Source organism: Peromyscus eremicus, chromosome 10, assembly GCF_949786415.1.
Source record: "Peromyscus eremicus chromosome 10, PerEre_H2_v1, whole genome shotgun sequence".
Lineage (NCBI taxonomy): Eukaryota > Metazoa > Chordata > Mammalia > Rodentia > Cricetidae > Peromyscus > Peromyscus eremicus.
The window spans coordinates 92,449,390-92,455,149 of NC_081426.1; the positions used below are offsets into that span (position 1 = coordinate 92,449,390).

General features: G+C 39.7%; 1 pseudogene; it reads left to right on the plus strand.

The window, feature by feature from the left end:
* Positions 1-458: 458 nt before the first annotated feature.
* Positions 459-1,032, plus strand: LOC131920842 (large ribosomal subunit protein uL22-like; annotated as a pseudogene).
* The last annotated feature ends 4,728 nt before the right edge of the window (positions 1,033-5,760 follow it).

Consider the following 5,760-nt stretch of genomic DNA (forward strand, 5'->3'; position numbering starts at 1 on the left):
ACCGTCGATGCAACAGAGTAAGCTCTATCATACCGCATTACCACACCACCATAAGTAAAGCCTGGCCATGACTTACTTGTAGTGGACTCACAAACTGTTATTATTGCGGGTTGTTGCAGAAGGCCCAGGCAGTGGGAAGCCTAGGAAACACCCAAAATACAACCCCGCTAGTAACTGAAGACTGTGTTTGTCTATTGTGGAATCCCTGAGAGAATTTCTGAGAACAGATTTCTTTACTCACCAAAGAATGTGCTGACCCAACATAAGGACATTAGGTCTTTTAACAAAACAAAACGGACAGTCATGGAACCTCCAGGCCAATCACAAAGTGATCGAATAATCAAGTAACAGTGTGAAACTCTCTTGGATAATTAAGAATTTGTTTCTTACTGAAAATACAGAAGGGCAAAGAAAATTATCCCACTCTTCCTGTAAGCAGCCTAAGGTGACCTGTGAAGATGGTTAGCTACTCTCTTGACCCAGAAAACCTTACAAAATCATGCAAATCAAGAGGTTCAAATCTTCGGTTTCACTTTAAGAACACCCATGAATCTGTCCAGGCCGTCAAGGGTATGCATATCTGAAAAGCCACCAAATATCTGAAAGATGTCACTGTAAAGAAGCAATGTGTGTCTTTCCGGCGGTATAATGGTGGAGTCCATAGGTGCGCCCAGGCCAAACAGTGGAGCTGGCCACAGGGTCGGTGATCAAAAAAAGAGTGCTGAATTTTTGATGCACATGCTTAAAAATGCGGAGAGTAACGCTGAACTGAAGGGTTTAGATGCAAATTCTCCAGTCATTGAACACATCCAGGTGAGCAAAGCAGCTTAGATGTGCTGATGAACTTACAGAGCTCGTAGGCGTGGTTGTATTAACCTGCATATGACCCCCTCCCCCCGCCCCCCGTGCCACATCGAGATGATCCTCACTGAAAAGGAACAAATTGTTCCAAAGCCAGAAAAGGAGGTTGTGCAGAAGAAAAAGATATCCCAGAAGAAACTGAAGAAACAAAAACTTATGGCACAGGAATAAATTCAGCATAAAATAAATGCAGATAAAAGTATAAAAGAAAAAGAAAGAAAGAAAGAAAGAAAGAAAGAAAGAAAGAAAGAAAGAAAGAAAGAAAGAAAGGAAGGAAGGAAGGAAGGGAGAGAGAGAGAGAGAGAGAGAGAGAGAGAGAGAGAGAGAGAGAGAGAAAGAGAGAGAGAGAGAGAAAAAATTATCCCATCAGGAGTAGACCAGTATTATCCTTTAGAAAGGTTATTTTTTTAATTTTCCTTAAACTGGGACAGGTACAGGATAAGGAAGAAATCCATAGTTTTCTAGAAGGCTAGATTGTGTACCACTAAATGCACTGCATGTTACTTAGCCTGTGTCTCATAATAAAAGACAGTCTGTTGTCTAAACAAGAAAGTGGGATACAAATTTCTTGGTAACTTTAATACACAAAAAATTGTTCTTGAAATTGAATCTGGAATTCTTTGAAAAAGATATATTAATAGCTAGGAAACATTTGAAAGTGTTCATTATCATTAACCATTAGGGAAATGCAAAGAAAAACTGCTTTGAGATTCTCTCTCACCACAATCAGAATGGCAATGATCAAAATCATCCACCCAATGATAACACACACTAGTGAGGCTGTGGGCAAAAGGGACCGCTGTGTCACTGTGGGTGGGGGGTATAGACTGGTACAGTCACTGTGGAATCAGTATGGAGGTGTCTCAAAAAACTGAAATGGAACTTCCTTAAGATCCAGCTATACCACTCCTGGGCTTATTCCTAAATAACTACATCCTACAAGGGAAATACCTGCATGTTCAAGTTGATCACAGCTCTATTCATAATAGCTAGGTAATAGGATAAGTGTAAACATCAACTGATGAGTGCATAATGAAAATGTGGTACACATACAGAATAGAATTCTATTCAGCCATAAAACAATAAAAATATATTCTCCTAGTTTTCTTCCTGTTGCAGTGATGAAACACTCTGGCTAAAAGCAGCTGAACGGGGAGGGGCTTCTCTTCATCTTACAAGTTATGTCAGTTATTGAGGGAACTGAAGGCAGAAACTCAACCAGGAAGTGGAAGCCGGAAACGTTGGGGGTGGCTGCCTGCTGGCTCACCCACTCCTGCTTAGCTAGCTTTCTTCTACAGCCTAGGACCACCTGCCTAGAGAATGGCGCTGCCCACAGTGGGCTGGGCTGTCCTGCATCAATTAACAATCAAGACAATCCATTATAGATATGCCACAGGCCAATCTGGTCTGGGAAATTTCTCACATGCAGCTCCCTTCCCATGTGATTCTAGGTCACATCAAGTTGACAGTTGAAGCTAACTAGGATGTATGTTTTTCAGTTTTTTTCTTCAATGCTTAAGATTAATAATGCTTTTAATGACATAATATATTCTGAGGAAAGCGAGTGAAACCAAAGTTCAGAGAATTATATATGTTCTTACCAAAATTTAGATTCAGTACAAGGCCTATAGATGACTCTTCAACTTCCTCCTTAATCATCAAATACACTTTCTTTTTTTCCACTTTATACTCATGATGCACTAATGTGACAGATTTGCTTATGTATTGCATTTGTCATTGGCCTCCCCCAACTAAAGTATATGGAGGAGATTCTGTCACGATTATTTCCACCATTTAGAACAAATAATGTAATGGTATATTAGAAACAATAAATACGTATTGAAGTAATAAATGAATGAGAATTAGGGCCTGAAATTATCTAGTTCTAAAGTACAACTTCTTTAGCTTTACAGTAAATGATGACATTTCTTGATAAATATTTAAAGCTTCCAGGATGCTTATTATTTATTTTTTAAAGAAAGGTTTCAAAGAAAAGTAATTCCAAGCAACACACTTATTAGTGGCTAAATCATAATTAGATTTGTCAATTTTATTCTTGAGAATTCAGGCTGTAGAAACAAATTACCAACCAGACTATTTACAAAAGAGTGAAAAGAAAGATACTATCTTCTGGTACGGTGTTAAAAAAGAAAAAAGAAATAGAACAGAATCTACAGGTTCGGCTTGAGAGTTAAGAGTAAGCCTGTGGCCATGAACTGAATGTATCTCCTTCAAAACTCCTATATTGTAACTCTAATCTCCAACATGATAGCATTTGGTAGCAAGTTCTTAGAAGACAGTTGACATTAGAATAGGTGATGAAAGTGGGGTCCGTTATGATAGCATTGATGAGCTTACATAAAGAGGAAGAGACATAAAAACCACCTCCCTCTACTATATGAAGACATGATACAAAAGCAATCTATAAATCACAGAGGACCTCCTTCCTGACATCAGATCAACAGACTCCTTGCCATCAGCCTTCCAACCTCCAGACCCAAGAGAAACAGAGGATAGTTCATGGTATTCCTCTAGAGCAGCACAAACTGAAGAAGATATACCCCCATAAAACATCTGGTAGGTAAAGGGGGGCTAAATCTTAATAAACCTTGTTTTGATTAATCTTCAATCTCTTTGGCCACAAACTGTTCCTATAATGGCTACTATATCAAACCTACTCTGAAGAAATTCTGAGAAGCTTTAAACACCAGACTCATTCCAGCATCTAGATTTGCAAACACAGACATCTCCCCTTAGCCTCGGCAAATATGCTTCAAGACCCTTAGTGCTGTCTGAACTTATGGGTAATAGTGAAATCTGTAGATACTGTGGTTTCTCCTATTACTTATCTCTGATAAAATCTAGTTCATATACTAGACAGAGTAATAAATCAACAATAGAACAATCATAACAACATGATGTGGCAAAAATTATGGGGCATGGTCTTTCCTCTTTTTCTTTTACTCTTTCCTCCTCAGACTGTCTTACTGTGGTCTCTATCCTTCTTGTGATGATGGGCACTAATACAAAGCCTACACAATAAGATTAAGATAAATGATAAAGGCATTATGACCTAGCATTAGGCTGCTGCTTCATTTTAGCATGTTTAACACAAGCCGAGTAGTGTTGAAAAGTGAATCTCATGATAGACATAATTCTAAGTGACTAACAGGCAGGAACATAAATAATATGGATACTGTGAATACAGCAATAATCCATATCTTGAAGGAAGGAGCCGGTGTGAGATTTCATCATGCCACACAGAGTGGTGTGCCACCAAAAGCTTACAGATTGTGTATTTCTGGGATTTCCATTTCGTCTTCACAGACTCTGATTGAGTGCAACTGAAACTGTAAAAAGCAACTGTGGATAATGAGGTGGAACTATTGCAACAGATGAACCCTGAACTCCTTGTTCAGTCTCTTACAACCAAAAGCAACCTCAACAGATCTTCTGACATTGTCCATCAGAGACAAACTTGGCTCTCAGAGGGACAAAAGCATCTCAGATACTATAGTGGCTGAGGCCTTCTGAAGTCCAGCCCTATCCCAGATGATCTGATCCTTAGTATTTAACCTCTCCTCAGGGAAACTTTCAATTAATTAAATTTTGGTCTCTAGTAAAGCAATACTGAAAAGTGGTTGAGAACACTATGATAGTCTCTCAGTTATGCACTGTTAGGCATTATTTCAAGATTTATTGAATGTGTCAGGCGGAAGACTGAATGATAAGATTTCATCCCTATTCTTAGCAACTCACAACCTACTTGGAGGGAATGAAATAAGCAAATAGTGACAGTAGAGAGGGATCAGTGCTATCATGGGTACTTGGAGATATACAGAGGTATCTCAATGTAGCCAGGACAGGCTTCCTTCCTGCAGGGCGGGACTTTAGAACTCAATGACAGAGAAGTCAGACAAAGGAAGCCTGTGCAGTCTTAAGAAAATGATTCCCAGTTCAGGGAATGGATGGGAGTGATTGAGTATGCCCAAACTTAGTTTAAGGGAGGGAACTGCACAAGGAGGAATTGGAGAGAATTGTGCACCAGAACCAGATGACTACCAACCCTCTATGCAACTCTGAAATGTCAAACTTCTGTCTTGCCAACACTGGAGTGGTAGGATACTTTATACAGAGGCTTTAAACTTTTCAGGGTTTTAGAAGTTCACGTAGGCTATGGTGTGAAAAGTAGATTGCATGGAAAACAGTGTCAGCCCAGCTCAGGCCATAATATCTCAAGTAAGACAGCAGGGGCAGTATGGATAGCAGCAAGGTTTGCATTGACGGAGGGACAGCCCCACGTTGATGCAGGGGGAATAGATCCAGGCAAGTGATGATAAGGAAGCCATTTGGATTTCTGTCTTGAGGAGCTGGGCAAAACAATGCAGAAGAAAAGTCAGTTAAACCTTCCAGGTAGTGCTATTAATGGTCATCTTGAAGGATGGTATTGGAGCAAAGGAGAAGCATCTGTATTAAATAATAGAGGTGGAGCTGAAGGCGTAGATCATCTGAGACATTAAAGAATGGAAAGAGAAGATAGACACAGAATATCTCCAAAGTGCACAAATCTAAAAATCAGGGAATGATAGTGTGGCATGTTGGGGAATATTATTTTAAGGTGTGTTATTTTTGTTTATGTTGCATTTGTTTAACTCTGTGGAGCTGTGTTACTTTGCCTGTCTAAAACACCTGATAGTCTAATAAAGAACTGAATGGCCAATAGCAAGGCAGGAGAAAAGATAGGCAGGGCTGGCAGACAGAGAGAATTAATAGAAGGAGAAATCTGGGAGGAGAGAAAGGAAGAGCCAGAGAAGGAGGAGGACATCAGGTCCCAGCCACCCAGCTACGCATCAAGCCACAGAGTAAGAAACAAAGAACGGTATACAGGAATAGAAAAGG